The 22,890-nt window shown below is 48.7% G+C and overlaps 1 protein-coding gene across 10 annotated transcripts in view; it reads left to right on the top strand.

Moving 5' to 3' along the window:
• Nucleotides 1-22,890, top strand: part of dlg2 (discs, large homolog 2 (Drosophila)) — a 1,642,261-nt gene that overhangs the window by 166,803 nt on the left and 1,452,568 nt on the right. Inside the window, exon 1 of one of the 10 annotated variants that reach the window (XM_085998873.1) lies at nucleotides 281-468. The exons of the other annotated variants lie outside the window; for them this stretch is intronic. The gene's annotated coding sequence lies outside the window, so the exon portion shown is untranslated. Of the gene's footprint in view, nucleotides 1-280; nucleotides 469-22,890 lie in introns of those variants that run through there. 10 annotated transcript variants of the gene reach the window in all.

A 22,890-nucleotide genomic window follows, 5' to 3' on the forward strand; every position in this document is an offset into this window, starting at 1 on the left:
GGACACTGGCGAACACCTAGATTTGCCGCTAGAATGAAATGAACGTCTGGAAAGCTGAAATTAATGCCACAGAGATCGCTAGATCTTTGTGGGCTGCTTTCTTTGAAGTCAGCGGCGAGTGCCTGCACTCCAGGCCAATATTTTTTTTAAAAAACAGGGAATTTACCTAGCTTTAAAATGCCACAGGCTACAGCAATGAGATGGAAGGAAGCTTGAAGTCTTAATGAGCCAAGCATTAGAAAGGCCTCTGCCATGACCTGGGACATTAAGCAATTCATTACTGTATCTCAGGTGACCAACAAATATTCGCATTCATTGTGGTGAGAATAATTCTATTCACGTGTTTGGCATGGGACGTCTGCTGACAATAAACTCTTGGGACAGGAGAAAGTTAGTTTGATTGACAGGCCTGCTAGCGAATCCCTCCACGAGGAAGGCGTCCGAGTCATCACTCCTCTACTTTCTGAGGTGAGAATTAACAAATGGGAAAACCCATGTTTGGGGGCTGCGAGTTTTGAATGAAGGATTACAAGGAGCTACTCCTGGAGTCCAAAGCTCAAAGCTAATAATGCAGGAGTTCAGTAGTTACAAGATGACTAGAAGGAACGGTAATGCTAAAATCAAGTAATTCAGTCCACGCTGGGGACAGGGGTGAGTGTGGTTTATTATTTGCTGTTCTGATAAAATTTTAACGTAACACTGGTCATCTACAGCCCTTCCCCCACCGCTGCTGTTCTCTGCTGAGCTGGTTGACTCGTTCTACTGGTTTTACAGCTTTGTTGGTTTCTGGCTCGTGAGTTACATTTCTCCGTGCTTCTGATCTATGGTGACCCCCAACTTTGCCATCATCTTTTGGCTCCGCAACCGATTCTGCACATCTCCTGTATCCTCATTTCCATGGAAATAACCTCCATCCTCCAATTCTCTACCCTTGAAATAGCTTCTGGATTTTACTCGCCCGTTACACCTGTCTCCAAACTTGGACAACAGTTTGTCGATGTTTGAAAGCAGTGGCGAGAGGATAAAGAACAGCCCGGGAGCGGAGCTGAATCAAAGCAGCAACAGCAAGAGGATAAAGAGCGGCCCGGGAGTGGACCTGAATTAAAGCAGCGGCAGCGGCGAAAGGGTAAAGAGCGGCCCAAGAGCAGACCTGAATTAAAGCAGCGACAAGGCTCCGATTCAAAAACGACATCAAAGAGTGATGTTACAGGAGAGCAGGTAGGTGATTGGTTGGTGAGTATTACAGCTCTTTTTTGCTCTCTAAGTTACGGAAGGGGGTTAAATTAAGAGCTGAGAAACTGTAACTTGCCAGTACTTATTAAATTAACAACTTTAAATAAAATAATCAAACAATAAACCTAAAATATCGATTGAATAAAATCTTTAACTAATTAATTAATAAATAAAACAAGGTTGGAGATGGCAGGGCAGGTGGTGTGTCGTAACTGCACCATGTGGGAGTCTGTGGAGAGCATCGCGATCCCGAGCAACCACATCTGCAGTAGGTGTCTGCAACTCGAGGAATTTCGGCTCAGAATTGTTGAGCTGGGGTATGAGTTGCAGACATTGCGATGCACCAGGGAGGGGGAGAGTTACCTGGACACTTTGTTCCAGGAGGCAGTCACACCCTTTAGGTTAAATAGTACTTTAGAGTTCGTCAGTGGTCAGGGACAGGAGGGTGTGAATGCGAGTCAGGAAGGTATGGGGACCCAGGATGTAGTAATGGAGGAGCCTCAGCCCTGGACCTTGTCCAACAGGTATGAGGTACTTTGTACCTGTATGGATGAGGAAAAGGACCGCAGGAAGGATGGGCAAACTGACCATGGCACTGTGGTACAGGCGGCCATCCAAGTGGGGGGAGGAGAAGGAAGGAATGTGGTAGTAGTAGGGGACAGTATAGTCAGGGGGATAGATACTGTTCTCTGCAGCCGCGAAAGAGAGTCCCGAAGGCTATGTTGCCTGCCCGGTGCCAGGGTTAAGGATATCTCCTCGCGGCTGGAGAAGAACTTGGAGTTGGAGGGGGTGGATCCAGTTGTCATGGTCCATGTAGGAACCAACGACATCAGTAGAAATAAGAATGAGGAGCTAGGGTCTAAATTAATTAGCAGAACCACAAGGGTAATAATCTCTGGATTACTACCTGAGCCACGCACAAATTGGCATAGGGTCCAGTAGATCAGAGTGTTAAATGCGTGGCTCAAAGAGTGGTGTGGGAAAAAGGGGTTTCAATTCATGGGGCACTGGCACCAGCACTGGGGAAAGAGGGAGCTGTTCTGTCGAGACGGGCTCCACTTAAACCGGGCAGGGACCACTTTCCTGGCGAATCGAATAACTAGGGCTGTAGATAGGGCTTTAAACTTAAAAAAAAGGAGGGGGGAGGGGCCAGGTGAGTGGAAATTTAGAAATCTAAAGCGAAAGGTCAAGGCAATAGAGCAGTGTTGCGATTTGAGTAAAAATAAGCAGAGTGTGACAGGAAGGGAGAGAGAGTTTAATGGTGCCAGTGCAGCAGAGAATAAGGTCAAAGCAGGGAATAATGGTAAAAAAATTAAATTAAAGGCTCTTTATCTGAATGCATGAAGCATTCGTAACAAGATAGACGAACTAGTGGCACAAATAGAGATACATGGGTTTGATCTAATAGCCATTACAGAGACATGGTTGCAAGGTGGCCAAGATTGGGAACTCAATGGCCTAGAAATTCAGTGCCCTTAGCACCGATTTTGCGGCGCTAGAGGGCCTAGCGCTGCAATTGGCGCCGGTTCCTAAATTGCCTGGCGCCCTTCCGCGGCGGTAGACCGGTAGCGCTGCGCCGGCACCGATGACGTCATCGGTGTGCGCAGCGTCCCGGTTGCCGTGGTAACCCGGCCCCAAGCCGAAATTCAGTTGCGGCCGCCTCGCCAGTGGCAGCCGCAACTAAGACTCCGGCAAACGAGTGTTGCCGGAGTCTGCGCCGGCGCTTTAAGGAGGCGCGGCGGCCGGCCGCTTTCCCGCCGGCCGCCTGCCCGCAGCTCCCTCCCCGGACTTCTCCCCCCCGCCCCCCGGAACAGATGCAAGCCCGGCACTTGTCCGAGGTGCCGGGCTCATTTTTGATGAGATTTGCGCGGGCCGCGGCCGGGTGCAGGCAGCTCCTCCTTAACGGAAGGAGGAGGCCTGCACTTCCCGAGCCCGCCGCAGCGCCGGAATAGCGCCGCAATGCGGCGCGTTGCGCCAGTTTTCAGGCGCTAAAACCCTTCAGTAGCGCCGGCAGCCGCTTGGGCGCGGCGCTACTGAATTTTTGGCGCGCGCAAAGGGCTTTAGCGCCGGCGCTAACTTCCAGCGCTAAAGCCCTGGCGCAGCGCAAACTCAATTTCTAGGCCAATGTTCCAGGGTACTTGACATTTCAAAAAGACAGACAGAATGGAAAAGGAGGGGGAGTAGCCCTGATAATAAAGGATGACATAAGGACAGTAGCGAGAAAGGATCTCGGCTCGGCTCGGAAGATCAGGAAGTAGAATCAGTATGGATGGAGATAAGGAATAACAAGGGGCAGAAAACACTGGTCGGAGTAGTATACAGACCCCCTAACAGTAGCTATACTGTTGGACAGAATATTAATCAAGAAATAGTAATGCAATAATCTTGGGGAACTTTAATCTTCATATAGACTGGACAAATCAAATTGGCAAAGGTAGTCTGGAGGACGAGTTCATGGAATGCATTCGGGACAGTTTCCTAGAACAATATGTCATGGAACCAACCAGGGAATAGGCTATTTTAAATCTTGAGGGTGTAATGAGACAGGGTTAATTAACAATGTCATAGTAAAGGATCCTCTGGGGCAGAGTGATCATAATATGATAGAATTTCAAGTTAATTTTGAGAGTGACTTGTCTAAGTCTGAAACTAGAGTCTTAAACTTAAATAAAGCCAATTACATAGGTATGAGTGGTGAGCTGGCTAAGGTAGATAGGAAAAATAGATTAAAAGGTATGGCGGTAGATAAGCAGCGGCTAACATTTAAAGAAATATTTCATAATTCTCAACAAAAATACATTCCATTGAGAAACAAAAACTCCACGGGAAAAGTGATCCAACCGTGGCTATCTAAAGAAGTTAAGGATAGCATTAGATTGAAAGAAGAAGCTTATAATGTTGCAAAGAATAATAGTAAGCCTGAGGATTGGGAGAGGTTCAGAAACCAGCAAAAATTGACCAAAAAATTGATAAAAAGGGAAAAAATAGAATGAGAGAAAACTAGCAAGAAATATAAAAGCAGATAGTAAGAGCTTCTACAAGTATGTAAAAAGGAAGAGTGTAGCAAAAGTAAACATTGGTCCCTTAGAGGCTGAGACAGGAGAAATTATTATGGGGAATAAGGAAATGGCAGAAACGTTAAACAAATATTTTGTATCTGTCTTCACAGTAGAAGACATAGAAAGCATACTAATAATGGTGGGGAACCAAGGGTCTAATGAGGGTGAGGAACTTAACGTAATTAATATAAGTAGAGAAAAAGTACGAGAGAAACTAATGGGACTAAAAGCCTACAAATCCCCTGGACCTGACGGCCTACATCCTAGGGTCCTAAAAGAGGTAGCTGAAGAGATAGTGGATGCAATGGTTTTGATCTTCCAAAATTCTCTAGATTCTAGAATGGTCCCAGCGGATTGGAAGGTCTCAAATGTAACACTGCTATTCAAGAAAGGAGGGAGATAAAAAATAGGGAACTACAGGCTAGATAGCCTGACATCAGTCATTGGAAAAATGCTGGAATCCATTGTTAAGGAAGTGGTATCAAGTCACTTAGAAAATCATAACATGATTAGGCAGAGTCAACATGGTTTTATGAAAGGGTAATTGTGTTTGACAAATTTATTAGAGTTTTTGAGGATGTAACTAGCAGGGCAGATAAAGGGGAACCAGTGGATGTAGTATATTTGGATTTCCAAAAGACATTCGATAAGGTGCCACATAAAAGGTTATTTCACAAGATTAGGGCTCATGGGGTTGGGGATAATATAGTAGCATGGATAGAGGACTGATTAATGGACAGAAAACAGAGAGTAGGGATAAACGGATCTTTTTCAGGTTGGCAGACTGTAAATAGTGGGATGCCGCAAGGATCAGTGTTGGGGCCTCAGCTATTTACAATCTATATTAATGACCTAGATCAAGGGACCGAGTGTAATGTATCCAAGTTTGCTGATGATACAAAGCTAGGTGGGACAGTAAGCTGTGAGGAGAACACAGAGTCTGCAAAGGGATCTAGATAGACTAAGTGAGTGGGCAGTAAGGTGGCAGATGGAGTATGATGTAAGGAAATGTGAGGTTATTCTTTTGGTAGGAAGAATAGAAAACCAGAATATTTTTTAAATAGTGAGAAACTTTTAAATGTTCAGAGAGATTTAGGTGTCCTCGTGCAAGAAATACAGAAAGTTAGCATGCAGGTACAGCAAGCAATAAGGAAGGCAAATGGCATGTTGGCCTTTATTGCAAGGGGATTGGAGTATGATGCGCCATCAATTACTCAAAAGACTGAGGTTAAGCGAGTAACAACCAGGCTTTTATTAATTAAAGAATGAAGGTCTTGTCTCGAGTGGTCGACCCGTCCAGAATACTAAGGGACTGGGAGGTAGTCACTTATATACCTGGAATAGTGGGAGGAGTCAGCCGAGGCATGTCCAGACCTGTACCTAGTGGAATACACATACACATACAGACAGGTATACAGTGGTTTACCACATTCACCCCTTGTTTAAAAATGAGTCCGGCGGGGTGAAGTGTATTTAAAAGTTTGTGTATTGGAGTCTCTCCGGAGGTCTTGTCTGCCGCTGTGATCGACTTGGCGACGGCAGGGGTGGTGGAGCTTCCGGCGTCGCGTCCCGTGTAGGCTGGGGCCCTGGAGTGTAGTCCTCGTGGGTGACGGTCCAAGGCGAGCCGGCTGCTGGGGTTGGATATCGGGTCGTGGGGGGGGGTGGTAATGGGTAGTGGGTTACAGCGGTCCCCGAGGGTGCGAGGTCTCGTATGGAGACTGTGTCCTCCCGTCCTACAGCGGTCCCCGAGGGTGCGAGGTCTCGTATGGAGACTGTGTCCTCCCGCCCGTCCGGGTACGCAATGTAAGCGTACTGGGGGTTGGCGTGGAGGAGGTCGACCCTCTCGACCAGGGGGTCCGTTTTATTGGCCCTCACGTGTCTTCTCAGTAGTACCGGCCCTGGGGACGTCAGCCATGGCGGTAACGATGTCCCCGATGTGGACTTCCTTGGGAAGACAAACATTTTCTCGTGAGGGGTGGCATTGGTGGCAGTGCAGAGCAGTGACCGAATCGAGTGGAGCGCATCGGGGAGCACCTCCTGCCAGCGGGAGGTCGGAAGGCCCCTAGACTTTAAGGCTAGTAGGGCGGCCTTCCAAACTGTTGCATTCTCTCTTTCTACCTGTCCGTTCCCCCGGGGGTTGTAACTGGTGGTCCTGCTTGTGGCTATACCCCTAGCGAGCAGGTACTGGCGGAGTTCGTCGCTCATAAACGATGAGCCCCGGTCGCTATGGATATAGCTGGGGAAACCGAACAGGGTGAAGAGGCTGTTCAGAGATTTAATGACCGTGGCACTGGTCATGTCCGAGCAGGGGATAGCGAACGGGAAACGGGAGTACTCGTCAATGATGTTGAGGAAGTACACATTGCGGTCGGAGGAGGGGAGAGGCCCTTTAAAATCGACGCTCAGGCGTTCGAAAGGGCGGGTGGCTTTTATCAGGTGGGCTCTGTCTGGTCTATAAAAGTGCGGTTTGCACTCAGCGCAGACTTGGCAGTTCTTGGTCATGGTCCTGACCTCCTCGATGGAGTAAGGCAGGTTGCGGGCCTTGATGAAGTGGAAGAACCTGGTGACCCCCGGGTGGCAGAGGTCATTGTGGAGGGCCCTCAGCCTATCGATCTGCGCGCTGGCGCAGGTGCCACGCGATAGGGCATCTGGGGGTTCATTGAGCTTCCCAGGCCGGTACAAGATCTCGTAGTTGTAGGTGGAAAGTTCGATTCTCCACCTCAAGATCTTGTCATTTTTGATTTTGCCCCTCTGCTTGTTGTTGAACATAAAAGCAACTGAACGCTGGTCAGTGAGCAGGGTAAATCGTTTTCCGGCCAGGTAGTGCCTCCAATGACGCACAGCCTCCACAATAGCCTGGGCCTCCTTCTCGACCGCGGAGTGTCTGGTCTCCGGGCCCTGGAGGGTTCGTGAGAAGAATGCCACAGGTCTCCCCGCCTGATTAAGGGTGGCGGCCAGGGCGAAGTCGGACGCATCGCTTTCCACCTGGAAGGGGATGGATTCGTCCACTGCGTGCATGGTGGCTTTGGCAATGTCCTCCTTGATACGGTGGAAGGCCAAGCGGGCCTCTGCCGTCAGGGGAAAAGAGGTGGATTTGATCAGCGGACGGGCTTTGCATAGTAGGGGACCCACTGGGCGTAGTAGGAAAAAAACCCTAGGCACCTCTTCAGGGCTTTTAGGCAGTGGGGCAGTGGGAGTTCCATAAGGGGACGCATCCGGTCCGGGTCGGGACCGATGACCCCGTGTTCCACAACACAGCCAAGGATGGCGAGGCGGTCTGTGCGGAATATGCACTTCTCCGTGTTATATGTCAGGTTCAGGAGTTGGGCGGTGCGGAGGAATTTCTCGAGGTTTGCGTCATGGTCCTGCAAGTCATGGCCGCAGATGGTCACATTGTCTAGGTAAGGGAAAGTGGCCTGCAGCGCGTTTTGATCGACCATCCGGTCCCTCTCCCTTTGGAAGACGGAGACCCCGTTGGTAACGCCGAAGGGAACCCTAAGGAAGTGATAGAGGCGGCCGTTTGCCTCAAAAGCAGTATACTGGCGGTCTTCAGGGCGGATGGGGAGCTGGTGGTACGCTGATTTCAGGTCAATGGTCGAAAAGACGTGGTACTGCGCGATCTGGTTGACCATGTCAGCTATGCGGGGGAGTGGGTAGGCGTCCAGCAGGGTGTAGCGGTTTATTGTTTGGCTGTAGCCGATGACCAGGCATTGTTTCTCGCCGGTCTTAACGACCACAACCTGGGCTCGCCAGGGGCTGGAGCTGCCCTCAATAATCCCCTCCTTCAGGAGCCGCTCCACTTCGGTTTTGATGAAAACCCTGTCCCCGGCACTGTATCGCCTGCTCTTTGTGGCGATGGGCTTACAGTCGGGGGTGAGGTTAGCAAACAGTGGGGGGGGTGGGACTCTGAGTGTGGAGAGGTTGCATCTGGTGCGCGGCGAGCAATTTGGAGGCTGCTGGCTGCGGACTGTGAGTGGGGGGAGGGGGCCACCGTACGCCATCGTAACGCTTTTGAGGTGGCACTGGAAATCTAACCCCAGTAGGACGGCAGCGCAGAGGTCGGGCAGGACCAGGAGTTTAAAATTATTGAACACAGTCCCGTCTACTACTAGTGTCACCACGCAGTAGCCGCCAATGTCCGCTGACTGGGACTCGGAGGCCATAGAAATCCGCTGGTGCGCAGGCAGGACTGGGAGAGAGCAACGCCGCACCGTGTCGGAGTGGATGAAGCTCTCTGTGCTCCCGGAGTCAAAAAGGCAGTTTATTGCATGGCCGTTTACCTTAACGTCCATTTTGGACCGAGCTAGTTGGTGCGGTCTCGTTTGGTCCAGCATAACAGAGGCCAGCGTAGGGGTCGGTGTGTCGCTGCGGGTATCAGATGGGGGGGGGGGGGTTGGCGGTCTGCTGCGTCCCGGCTGATGTCCAAGATGGCGGCGTCCATGATTCCCATGTGGCTGGAGTCGTCCAAGATGGCTGCTGCTGCGGTGGTTTGCACATGGCTGGGGAGGCCCAAGATGGCGGCCCGCACGGCCCACACGCGGCGCTGTTGGGGGCCCAAGATGGCGGCTCGCCCGGTCCACACGCGGCGCTGCTGGCGTTCGGGGTGGCTTTGGCCTTGCAGACGCTGGCGTAGTGTCCCTTTTTCCCGCAGCCCGAGCAGGTCGCATTCTTCGCCGGGCAGCGCGCTCTGGGGTGTTTGGCCTGTCCACAGAAGTAGCATTTCTGGCCTTGGGGTACTGCTGTCTGGCTTTGGGACACTGCTGCGGTAGTTGGGCCGTTGTTGGGCTGTGGCTGGGGTGGCACGGTGCTATGGGGCTGTCCTACCGTGTCCCAGGTTGTCGTTCCCCGCGGCGTCCACGGTGTAGAGGAGTAGGCATCCATGCCCCGGTAGGCTGCGTCCAACGTTAGAGCGATTTCGGAGGCTTTGTCGAGGGTGAGGTCACTCTGCTCCAGCAGTCGCTGTCGGGTGTAGTTGGACCTGTGGCCCGCTACGAAGGCATCCCGGATCAGTTCCTCCGTGTACTTCGCGGGCGTTACCGCCTTACACCCACAGGCCCGGCCAAGCACGGACAGCGCTTGGAGGTATTCCTCAGTCGATTCCCCAGGTTGTTGCTTGCGACTCCCCAGAAGGTGCCTGGCGTATACTTCGTTCACAGGGCGCGTGTACTGGGTCTTGAGGAGCTGGAGGGCGGCTGTGTACGAGGTCGCGTCCCGGATGACTGAGTACACTCGGTGGTTCACCTTGGAGATCAGGACAGACAGTTTGTCCGCATCCGTTTCGACCACAGTGGAGGCAGTCAGGAATGTCTCGAAGCACGTGAGCCAGTGAGCAAACTTGTTGGAAGCGTCCGCTTCCCGACTGTCCAGATCCAGGCATGCTGGTGTGAGGATCTTCTCCATTATAAAAAATTTAGTTAATAAAATTGATGCGCCATCAATTACTCAAAAGACTGAGGTTAAGCGAGTAACAACCAGGCTTTTATTAACTAAAGAATGAAGGTCTTGTCTCGAATGGTCGACCCGTCCAGAATACTAAGGGACTGGGAGGTAGTCACTTATATACCTGGAATAGTGGGAGGAGTCAGCCGAGGCATGTCCAGACCTGTACCTAGTGGAATACACATACACATACAGACAGGTATACAGTGGTTTACCACAGAGTATAAGAGTAAGGATGTCTTGCTACAATTGTACAGGGCCTTGGTGAGACCACACCTGGAGTACTCTGCACAGTTTTGGTCTCCTTATCTGAGGAAGGATATACTTACCTTGGAGGCGGTGCAACGAAGGTTCACTAGATTGATTCCTGGGATGAGAGGTCTGTCCTATGATGAGAGATTGTGTAGAATGGGTCTATACTCTCTGGAGTTTAGAAGAATGAGAGGTGATCTCATTGAAACATACAAGATTCTGAAGGGGATTGACAGGGTAGATGCTGAGAGGTTGTTTCCCTTGGCTGGAGTGTCTCGAGCCTCCACAACCCTCTGGAGTAGAGAATACCAAAGATTCACCACCCTCTGAGTGAAGAAATTTCTCCTCATCTCAGTCCTAAATGGCCAACCCCTTATTCTGAGACTGTGACCCCTGGTTCTAGACTCCCCAGCCAGGGGAAACATCCTCCCTGCATCTACCCTGTCAAACCTCGTAAGAATTTTGTATGTTTCAATGAGATCACCTCTCATTCTTCTAAACTCTAGAGAATATAGGCCTTGTCTGCTCAATCTGTCCTCATAGGAAAATCCCCCATCCCAGGAACCAGTCTGGTGAATCTTTGTTGCACACCCTCTATGACAATTATATCCTTCCTTAGGTAAGGAGACCAAAACTCCAGGTGTGGTCTCACCAGGGTCCTATATAATTGCAGTAAGACATCTTTACTCTTATACTCAAATCCTCTTGTAATAAAGGCCAACACACCATTTGCTTTCCTAATTGCTTGCTGTACCTGCATGTTAACTTTCAGTGATTCGTGTACAATTGACATCCAGGTCCCTCTGAATACCAACATTTCCCAATCTCTCACCATTTAAAAAATACTCAGCTTTTCTATTTTTCCTACCAAAGTGGATAACTTCACATTTCTCCACATTATATTCCATTTGCCATGTTCTTGCCCACTCACTTAGCCTGTCTATATCCCCTTGAAGCCTCCTTGCATCCGCCTCACAACTTACATTCCCACCCAGCTTTGTATGATCAGCAAACTTATCATGGATGAGTGCATCGACATCATGGCCTTGACGGAAACCTGGCTGAGGGGTGATGACACCACACCCCTAAATGAAGCCTTCCTGCCTGGCTGTACTTTCAACCACTTGCCCCGCCCAGACCATGATGGTGGCGGTGTGGCTCTCGTCACCAAATCACACCTTTGTCTGCCCCCCTACTCCTCTGGCACTTTCTCCTCCTTTGAACATCTCTCCTTGTTCCACCCCTCTCATCTCATTTAAAATTCTCGTTCTCTACCGCTCACCCAAGTACCATAAAAATTTTATCACAGAGATATCTTCACTGCTTTCCTCCCTCAGCCGCGATGATTTTAACCTCCATCTCAATTCGTCATCCTGAGTTCACTACCCTCCTATCCTCCCTTAATCTCGCCCTCCATGTAAACTCCCCAACCCATATTCATGGCCACCCCCTTGATCTTGACATCTCTCGTGGCATCTCTACTCTCATCATATCAATTACAGATAAGGCCATCGCTGACCACTTCCTTGTATCGCTTTCCACCCACATCCTCCAACCCTACTTCTTTCTGTGTCTGCCCCTGGAAAAAACCCTCTCCCATCTCTTACATCTGCACATACAACATCCCAAACGGGCCTTTGGCCCTCAATTCACTACAATATTTCTGCAACCACCGATCTGCTCAACCACACCCTCACCACCACCTTATATGCCCTAGTCTCTAACCATTACTCTCTCTTCCCTCTGGTACGGCTCTCATCTCCGCTCCCTTAAGTCCAAGAGACGCAGACTTGAACGGATATGGCGGACAACTGATTTAGTCATTCACCACCAGATCTGGCTGGACCACATAAAGCATTATCGGACCCTGCTCTCATCTGCCAAAATTGTTCACTATTCCAGGATCATTCTGGAATGCAAAGATAACCCCAAGGCTTCTTTTCTCTACTGCAAATTGTCTTCTTAAACCCCTCTCCCCTGTCTCCTCCACCCTCACCTTCAACAAGTGCGAGGAGCTCATGGACTTTTTTGTCTTTAAGATTGAGACCACCCGATCAGCTGCCTCTGCCACTTGCGTTCCTTCCCCTAGCCCACCGGACCAAACTTTCTCTAAGGTTTCCCCCTGCCCTAGGCCTGAACATGCATCTTTCTCTGGTTTCTCTCCGATCTCCCCTCATGGCGCCTCTGCGCTCATCTTGTCCATGAGACGCACTTCCTGCTCCCTCGACCCCATTCCCACTAAACTGCTGACCACCCAACATCCTTTTCTGGCTCCCATGTTAGCTGATATTGTTAATTGTTCTCTCTCCTCAGGTACTGTCCCCCTCTTCAAATCTGCTGTCATCACCCCTCTCCTCAAAAAAGCAACCCTTGACCCCTCCATCCTTGCAAGCTAGTGCCCCATCTCCAACCTCCCTTTCCTCTCCAAAGTCCTTGAATGTGTTGTTGGCTCCCAAATCCGTGCCCATCTTTCCCGGAACTCCGTGTTTAAATCCCTCCAATCAGGTTTCTGCCCCATCACAGTACTGAAACGGCTCTTATCAAAGTCACAAATAACATCCTGTGTGACTGTGACAAAGGTAAACTATCCCTCCTCGTCCTTCTCGACCTGTCTGCAGCCTTTGACCAGTTCATCCTCCTCCAACGCCTCTCCACTGTCGTGCAGCTGGGTGAGACTGCACTTGCATGGTTCTGTTCTTATTTATCTAATCATAGCCAGAGAATCACCTGCAATGGCTTCTCTTGCCCTTCCAGCATTGTTACCTCTGGTGTCCCCCAAGGATCTATCCTTGGCCCCCTTCTATTTTTTATCAACATGCTGCCCCTCGGCAACATCCGAAAACACAGCGTCAGTTTTCACGTGTACACTGACGACACCCAGCTCTACCTCACCACCACTTTTCTTGATCCCTCCACTGTCTCTAAATTGTCAGACTCCAACACTGGATGAGCAGAAATTTCCTCCAATTAAATATTGGGAAGTCTTCGGTCCCCGCCACAAACTCCATTCCCTAGCCACCAACTCCATCCCTCTCCCTAGCATCTGTCTGAGGCTGTACCAGATTGTTCACTAACTTGGTGTCATACTTGACCCTGAAATGAGCTTCCATGTCATAACGAAGTCTGCCTATTTCCACCTCCGTAACATCGCATGTCTCCGCCCCTGCCACAGCTCATCTTCTGCTGAAACCCTCATCCATGCCTTTGTTACCTCTAGACTTGACTATTCCAACGCACTCCTGCCTGGCCTCCCACATTCTACCCGACCTAAACTTGAGGTCATCCAAAATTCTGCTGCCCGTGTCCTAACTCGCACCAAGTCCCACTCACCTATCACCCCTGTGCTCGCTGACCTATATTGGCTCCTGGTTAAGCAAGGCCTCGATTTTAAAATTCTCATCCTTGTTTTCAAATCCATGGCCTCGCCCCCTCCCCATCTCTGTAATCTCCTCCAGCCCCACAACCCCCCGAGGTATCTGCACTCCTCTAATTCTAGCCTCTTGAGCATCCCTGATTTTAACTGCTCAACCATTGGTGGCCGTATTTTCAGCTTCCTAGGCACTTAGCTCTGGAATTCCCTCCCTAAACCTCTCCGCCTCTCTACCTCTCTTTCCTCCTTTAAGATGCCCCTTAAAACCTACCTCTTTGACCAATCTTTTGGTCATCTGTCCTAATTTCACTTTACATGGCTCGGTGTCAAATTTTGTTTTATGACACTCCTGTGAAGCTCCTTGGGAAGTTTTACTACGTTAAAGGCACTATATAAATACAAGTTGTTTTCCCCCATTTTTTGCGGAGAGAAATGAGATTGAGTTGAATTTGCCTTGTTGCTCTCTATGTTTACTTGCTATTTGTAAATAATACGGCTTAAAGATTACTATTCTGGCTTTGTTTTCCTACGTATTTCTCACACTGCCTTCAGAAAGATTAAAGAAGTGCATCGTAAAGACATGGGCTGGATTTTGTCAATGGGGACGCGACTGCTGCTTTTCGGGTTTCATTCCCACCCCCAACAACGTCTGACCAACCCACGCTATGTTCCCTTGATTTTCCTTGTTAAGCGCTTAGCCGGCCAATTAAAGGAAAGCCGGTGACAGAGGACGTCAGCATATGACGTTTCATCTGTTGAAAATTTGTTTACACTGACAATCTCTGTTCTAAGGTGAGCTCTTGCACAGAAGACTCACCAAAACCCCTCTTCTCAGCAGAAAGCAGATGGCTGCTGCATCTGAGAATGTAGCAGCCATTCTGTCATCTCTGCCGTTGAGATGAGGAACCTCTGGATCCCCAAGGGTTGAAGCCTGCAGGAAGAAGCAAAGGTAAGTAAACTTTTTCACTTTACGCTCACCTCTCATACTTACCTCTCCACGCTTGCACCCGTCACTCACCTCTACAGCGGACTTTTCGACCCCTCTCACCCCCGCAGACCCACTGCTCGCCTCGCTGACACTGGCGAGGTTCGCAGCCGTCGGGAAGCCCGCACTTGCAGGGGTAAAATGGGGATAAGCCTCAAAACTGCCTATTAACTACCTGTTAATTGGCTCTAATCCCCTTCCCGCCTCGAGGAGATCGGTCATTGCGCGAGTCGGGGACCCGCCTCCCGGGAAGATGACACAGAGGCGGGTTGGGAGTGGGGTCGGCACCCGCTCCCAGTTTCTGCCATTTTCCCGGCAGTCCCGCCTCCATACCCGCCTCCCCGGGGCTGGGAAAATTCCCCCCCCCCGTAGTATCCACTACAGATCACAAGGGGATCCTGTTGTTACACCCCTGAGTTATGCTATTGTATAATTAGATATTGGACAGCATGGGCTGCTTAATGTAAGATGCTTGGACCACTTATGAGAATGACCAGGACCACTGTCTTGAGAAAATATCTTGGACAGATCTGAAACTTGTAATATAAACTATCACTGTCCCAAAAGTTACTTCAACAGTCCTCCTGCCACAGTCCAGAGAGTTACTCTGCCTCCTCTGTACTCAGCTCATGGAGACACTGTCACTCATCTAGCTCTCCAACCTTTCGCAGAGACTCTCCTCCTCCAACCCTCCCAGTTCAATCTGGCACTCTTCTCTTTTTCCTGCTATTCAGTTTGGCCGCCTTCTCACCCCTCAACCCAGTTCAAACCAGCACTTTTCTTCCACCTCCCTAGTTCACGCTGGCACTTTTTCCCCCTCCTTCAGTTAAAGTTGCTGCTTCCCTTCCTCCCCAACCCTAAAGCACTCCATCTTCTCTCCCTTCCCCCCCAAAACCCTGCTTACATTTCTACCCCCTTCTCCCTCCTCCTTTACCCCTTCCTTCTCTCCTTCATTGCTATCCATTTCCCCCATTTATTGCCTTCCATTTTCTCTTCCATCTCTGCTTCATTGTTATGCATCTCCTCATTCATTGGAATTTAGTTACCCCTCCTACCCTTCACCCTGCTGCCCTTCACCCTCCTACCCTTCTCCCTCCTAGAATCAGTTTGGGTGGAGCTAAGAAACAACAAGGGGCAGAAAATATTGGTGGGAGTAGTTTATAGGCATCCTAAAAGTAGCAGCACTGTTAGGCACAGTATAAATCAGGAAATTAGAGGTATAATAGCAAAATACTGCAGATGCTGGAAATCTGAAATAACAACAGAAAATGCTGGAAATACTCAGCAGGCCAGGCAGCATCCGTGGAGAGAGAAACAGAGTTAACGTTTCAGGTCTGGGACCCTTCATCAGAACTGGAAAAAGCTGGAGATGTAACCGATATTAAGCAGGTGCAGAGACGGCGGTGGGGGGGGGGGGAGCGGGTGGTGGTTAGGAGGGGAGGAAGGAATTGAAAGAACACCCTGTACTTTTGTAAGAGGCAGGAAAGATAAAATGTTGCAAATGGGAATGGCAAAAATCATACTGCATGAAAAATGGGGGCAGGGATAATTATCTGAAATTGTTGAACTCAATGTTGAGTCCAGTTCAGAGTTATTCCACGTGGATTCCAACTAAACTCCCACCCTTCATGTTTCGGATCCACCCAGGATTACAAATATCTCCTCGATATTCATCATTCTTCGAACTACTGCTCACGCCACATCTTGAGATCCACGCTCAACGCCATGCGCCGCCACATGAACAACCTCGACCTCTCTCTTCAGCAGCACCGACGCACTCTATTTCAAAGCTGTCCGGGTCCACAGTTCCATTTCATCTTTCGACTCATCCGACGCTTCAACAAAAAACTTTTTTTCTTCCTTTCTGATGTCAAGAATCGCAAGCTTCATCAACTCTTGAACACCAATGCCCCCCAGAACCTTCTTCCCCGTTACTTTCCTCTGATCCCATCCCTTCTTCCAATCTCACCCCCTGCCGTGTTTTCACTATACCCTCTGACCTTCCCCTCTCTGACCCCGAACGATCAGTCCTCAGCAAAGGCCTGAGCTTCATCCCCTTACGCCCCCATCTGAATGAATTTCGAGCTCGGCACGATGCTGAGCTCTTCTTCCGTCGCCTTTGTCTCTGTGCCCACTTCTCTGGCCAGGAGTCTTCCTCCCGCACGGCTGATCCTTCTGCTTTCTAAATTCTTATTCTACTTGGACCCCTCCCTCTGGCCTCTTACCCTCTCTAGATCTTTTCATTGCTAACTGCCGACGTGACATTGGCCGTTTCCATTTCTCTGCTCCCCTCATATACTCCAACCTACCTCCCTCTGAACTTGCAGCACTCCGTTCTCTCCGATCCAACCCTAACATTATCATTAAACCTGCTGATAAGGGTGGTGCTGTTGTTGTTTGGCGAACCGACCTCTACCGTGCGGAAGCTGAACGCCAACTCCCCAACACCTCCTCCTACCTCCGCCTGGACCATGACCCCACTAGCAAACATCAAGCCATTGTTTCCAAGTGTGTCACTGACCTCATCTCCTCTGGAGATCTTCCCTCCATGGCCACCAACGTCATAGTCCCCCAACCCCGCACAGCCCGCTTCTACCTCCTTCCCAAGATCCACAAACAGGACTGCCCTGGTAGACCCATCGTTTCAGCCTGTTCTTGCCCCACGGAACTTATCTCTTCCTATCTCGACTCTTTTTTCTCCCCTTGTCCAATCTCTTCCCACTTACATTCGCGACTCTTTCCGACGCCCTCCGTCACTTTAACAGTTTCCAGTTTCCTGGCCCCAACTGTCTCCTTTTCACTATGGACGTCCAATCCCTCTACCTCCATCCCCCACCAGGACGGCCTTCGGGCGCTCCGTTTCTTCCTTGAACAGAGGCCCAACCAGTCCCCATCCACCACCCCCTCCTCCGCCTGGCTGAACTTGTTCTCACATTGAACAACTTTTCCTTTGACTCCAAATTAAAGGTGTTGCTATGGGAACCCGCATGGGCCCTAGCTATTTTTGCCTGTTCATGGGATATGTGGAACATTCTTTGTTCCAGTCCTACTCAGGTCCCCTCCCTCACCTCTTTTTCTGGTACATCGATGACTGTATTGGTGCCGTTTCCTGCTCTCGCCCTGAACTATATAAGTTCATTCACTTTACTTCCAATTTCCATTCTTCCCTCACCTTCACATGGTCCATCTCCGACTCTTCCCTTCCCTTCCTTGACTTCTCCGCCTCCATTTCTGGCGATCGGCTTTCAACAAACATCCACTACAAGCCCACCGACTCCCACAGCTACCTGGACTACACTTCCTCCCACCCCGCTTCCTGTAAGGACTCTATTCCATTCTCCCAGTTTCTCCATCTCCGCCGCGTCTGTTCTGACGATGCCACCTTCCATACTAGTGCTTCCGACATGTCTTCCTTTATCCTCAACCGAGGATTCCCCTCTACCATGGTTGACAAGGCCCTTGACCAAGTCCGTTCTATTTCCCGCACTTCTGCTCTCACCCCTTCCCCACCCTCCCAGAACCACGATAGGGTTCCCCTTGTCCTCACCTTTCACCCCACCAGCCTCCACATTCAACGGATCATCCTCCACCATTTCAGCCACCTCCAATGTGATCCCACCACCAAACACATCTTCCCCTCACCTCCCCTTTCAGCATTCCGAAGGGACCGCTCCCTCCGCGACACCCTGGTCCACTCCTCAATCACCCCCAACAGCCCTTCTCCTTCACCTGGCACCTTCCCGTTCAAGCGCAGGAGATGCAACACATGCCCTTTTACCTCCTCCCTTCCCTGCTCACGATGCGGCCTCCTCTACATTGGGGAGACCAAACGCAGATTGGGCGACCGCTTTGCTGAACACCTCCGTTCAGTCCGTAAGGGTGACCCTGAGCTTCCGGTCGCCTGTCACTTTAATTCTCCACCTCACTCCCACTCTGATCTCTCTGTCCTCGGCCTGTTGCATTGTTCCAATGAATCTCAATCAAAGCTCAAGGAACAGCACCTCATCTTTCGATTGGGCACTTTACAGCCTGCCGGACTCAACATTGAGTTCAACAATTTCAGATAATTATCCCTGCCCCCATTTTTCATGCGGTATGATTTTTGCCATTCCCATTTGCAGCATTTTATCTTTCCTGCCTCTTACAAAAGTACAGGGTGTTCTTTCAATTCCTTCCTCCCCTCCTAACCCCCCCTCCTGTCTCTGCACCTGCTTAATACCTATTACATCTCCAGCTTTTTCCAGTTCTGATGAAGGGTCCCAGACCTGAAACGTTAACTCTGTTTCTCTCTCCACGGATGCTGCCTGGCCTGCTGAGTATTTCCAGCATTTTCTGTTGTTATTTTAGGAAATTAGAGGTGCATGAATCCTCGCGAGGATTCATCTCTACTGTGGATGACACGGCCCTTGACCGTGTCCGTTCCATTTCCCGCACTTCTGCTCTCACTCCTTCCCCTCCCTCCCAGAACGACAATAGGGTTCCCCTTGTCCTCACCTTTCACCCCACCAGCCTCCACATTCAACGGCTCATCCTCCACCATTTCCGCCACCTCCAACGTGATCCCACCACCAAACGCATCTTCCCCTCACATCCCCTTTCAGCATTCCGTAGGGACCGCTCCTTCTGCGACACCCCGGTCCACTCCTCAGTCACCCCTAACAGCCCTTCCCCGTCGCCCAGCACCTTCCCGTGCAAGCGCAGGAGGTGCAACACCTGCCCTTTTACCTCCTCACCTCCCACTCCCAGGGCCCCAAACACTCCTTCCAGGTGACACGGCGATTTACTTGTACTTCTTGCAATTTAGTATACTGTATTCGCTGCTCACGATGCAGTCTGCTCTACATTGGGGAGACCAAACGCAGATTGGGTGACCGCTTTGCGGAACACCTCCGCTCAGTCCGTAAGGGGGACCCTGAGCTTCCGTTCACCTGTCACTTTAATTCTCCGCTTCACTCCCACTCTGACCTCTCCGTCCTTGGCCTCTTTACTGTTTCAATGAAGCTCAATGTAAGGTCGAGGAAAAGCACCTCATCTTTCGATTAGGCACTTTACAGCCTTCTGGACTCAACATTGAGTTCAACAATTTCAAACTACAGTATAACCCCTGCTCCCATTTTTCATGCTGTATGATTTTGCTGTCTCCATTTCCAACATTTTATCTTTCCTGCCTCTTACCTTAGCTCAGGGTGTTCTTTCAATTCCTTCCCTCCCTGTCTCTGCACCTACTTAAAATCTGTTACATCTCCAGCTTTTTCCAGTTCTGATGAAGGGTCCCAGACCTGAAACGTTAACTCTGTTTCTCTCTCCACGGATGCTGCCTGGCCTGAGTGTTTCCAGCGTTTTCTGTTGTTATTTCATATGTTACAATGCTGGCTGCAAGACTCCCCTACGTACAGTGTTTACATGGCAATATGCTGTATGTCTTGGTTTTGCACTAAGTGCATGCCTGTCTTGAGAGTAAGTGAGTAGAGAGAACACAGTATGCATCCAGCTTATTCTCTTCTCCACCCAGCCCCAACTGACTCTGGTTTTGTCACCAATAATGTCCAGTGTGGCCTGCTCAAAAGGTTGTTGGAGGCAAACACCAACATGGGCCTTTCTCCCATATATGTTTGGTTCCACTTGCTAATTTGCACTGGCTGTAGAGAAGTAGGGTTGAGAGCTTGGAAATTTTTGAGCTCATACAATGACATCCAAGTGCCCATTCCTGCATCCCAGCATGCATGAGTAAAAGAGTTTGCATCATTAGAGAATCATAGAAAATTACAGTACAGAAGGTGGCCGTTCAACCCATCGTACCTTTGCTGGCTCTCCAAACCCTTTGGAAAAAGTTGACTTTTTCAAATATTTATCTACTTCGTTCTTACAAACAATTATGAATTCTGATTCCAACAATATTTCTGGTGCGACGTTCCATATCCTAACAACTCTGTTTGAAAAAAAAATCTAACCTCTCCCTTCATTTGTTTATGTGAAGCCTGTCAGTGTGAATAGTTCCAGTTGTAAGTTGCAGCTTGTATGTGTTCCCTGCTTTAGTATCAACATGCATGGTAAGCAATTATAGAATTGTAAGTTGTGGGAGTGTTTGCATGGGACTGTTTACAGACTGATGGGCAATACATCTACCTGCATTTTAAAAAATATATTTGTTGTCAGGATGTGGATGATGCTGGCAAGGCTGTGTTTATTACTGTTGAGTCACTTTACCTCGGCAACTTTCTTGAGTTTTGCCATCATGAGTATCTGTTGCGAGGTCCCATAGTTTTGGAAATGATGGTGTCCTTAGCCTCTGATTCCTCCAGGCACTTAGCACAACTCTTCCCTCCTTTAGGGAGGGTGTCTTGAAGTGTAGATCCTGGTATCCAGAGGGGGAGGGGTGGGATCCTGTGGCGCTCTATGAATTACAGAGAGCTTAGTTTGCTCTCCAAAAAATGTTTTTTTTTGCCTTTGAGTGACTGCTTTCCTTTAAATAGCTGCTGCTGCCTTTCAAGTAGCAGCAGGGCTGCAGGAAACCCTGCCTGCAAGCTCCCAGAGGCAGCTGCTGTAATGAAGGTTGAACTCAGAAGTTTGGTCACTGTCGCCGAGGTGAACACGTCCTGGAATTTCTCCTGATAACTACAAACCAGTTGATTTTTTTTCTGCTGTTGCCAAAATATGACTTTTGATGTTTTCTATTTATTTTACATATATTAGTTGCATTTACAGGAAACTTTGGTTTATCCAGAGGTTGTATGTCCGGAAACCTCGATCTAACGGCAGAAATCAGCAGCCGTTTTGGTTAGGTTTTTTTTCTTCTAGCATTTTTTTTTTTTAACAGTCAGGCTCTGGAAAGTGTCTCTGTAGCTTAGCAACAGCTTCAGAGATGCTTCCAAGGTACGGGCCGAGTGTTTACAAGCTGTTGCTAAGCAACAGTGTTTGTTGTCAGATACGGAGATGAAAACCTCCGTATCCTTCAACATTAGCGCTGGTCTATCCGGAAGTTTTGATAGATCGGCAGCAGCTCGGTCCCGTCGGTGCCGGATATCGCGAAGTTTCCTGTATAAAGTATTAAAAATTAAACCAAAGCTTAAACTTAGTCCCTTATAATTTTAACACAAGCAAAGGCCTGTGCCGTGAAGATAATTTTTTTTTGAAGTTTGCTGAAAAACGAGAACTCATTGGCCCGGAATTTGCAGTCAGCGATGAAGCGAAAGCGTTTGCTTGTATTGGAGCTTGTAGCTTAGCCTGTATCGGAGCAGTGAATGACAGACCACAACTTCAGGATTTCCACATGCGCGTGCGCATGCGCCAAATCCTGAAGGTGTGGTCAGTTTCAAAGGCAGAATGATGGCGAATGCTGCCAGTTCGCCGTCATCCAGACCACAAATTCCAGGCTATCATCTTCAATTTTTAGTAGGTGCAAACTATAATCTTAATTTCTGTAAAAAGAGAGAATACTGTATTTATAAAGAATCCCACCTCAAGTGATCATTGCTAGTATTTGTAATGTCACAATAATAATGGGATTACAACTTTGGTGGAGTCATATGTGAAGTTTGCAATGATTAGTCTGTGTGTCAGACCACAGAATTTTTCTTTTCAAATGTAGCTGCTTGAGTATCATTTAGCAGATTTAGAAAGCAGCTGTCAGTGGGAGTGTTTTGGTGGGTTGAAGGCCACCTTTTATGATGAGTGATCAGAGCCTGCAGAATTATTCTGTATGCATTCAGTGGTGGCACTGATAGCAGCAGTTGTAGTCTCTCTGATTTACTTCATGTTTCACTATACCCAAGACTTCTATGGAGACAAAGGAAGTTTTGGTTCACTGTAAGTGGTTTAATTTCCTTTCAGACCATACTCGATAGTAGGTATGATTTATTTGACGTCTTAAGTAATTATAGCAAAGTATATTTGTATTAGTTGATTCAGGATTTCAGTCATTCAGAAAGTGTGTGAATCGCTTGATTTACTGGCATCAAACTCCTTTTGTCAGTTAAAGGTGGAATATATACTTACTAAGCATTCTCTAACAACTCTTCATGTATTGGTATTGTATCAGGTTTTTTATTTATGACAACTGCAAAACAGTAAATACACTTTCCCAGCAATGATGGTATACTTCGATGGATGTTCAAAACTACTTGTTTTACAGTTAATAAAAACGACAAAGATTTTCACATTACACAGTCTAGTAGCTTCAAGCTGTGGACAAATACAATAAATTGTTTGGATTAGTTTGCTTTTTTTTAAAAAACATCTAACTTTTTCAGTTGTAACTTAAGTTCAGTTCCTGGCGGATTTAGTGTTTCGGTGTTTAGTGGACAAGCAACTTTGTTTTTAGAGTTTATTATTGTTTGCTAGTGTGTCCGTTTTAAACAAAAAAAGTAGCTATCTATTTAAATCTTGTGTCTAGCACATCCATTATGCCACGTCTTTCAAAAGTGTCACATACCAGGGCATCACATGCTAAAGTTAGTGACTGGTTGAAATGAGGACTCATCTTGTTAAGTCACCAAATAGCTGACTAAGCATGAACAGATCAAAAGTATTTCAATTTAGTTGGTAACTAACAG

The sequence above is a fragment of the Somniosus microcephalus genome, chromosome 10, assembly GCF_052327205.1.
Source record: "Somniosus microcephalus isolate GS21.2 chromosome 10, FLI_Smic_1.0, whole genome shotgun sequence".
Lineage (NCBI taxonomy): Eukaryota > Metazoa > Chordata > Chondrichthyes > Squaliformes > Somniosidae > Somniosus > Somniosus microcephalus.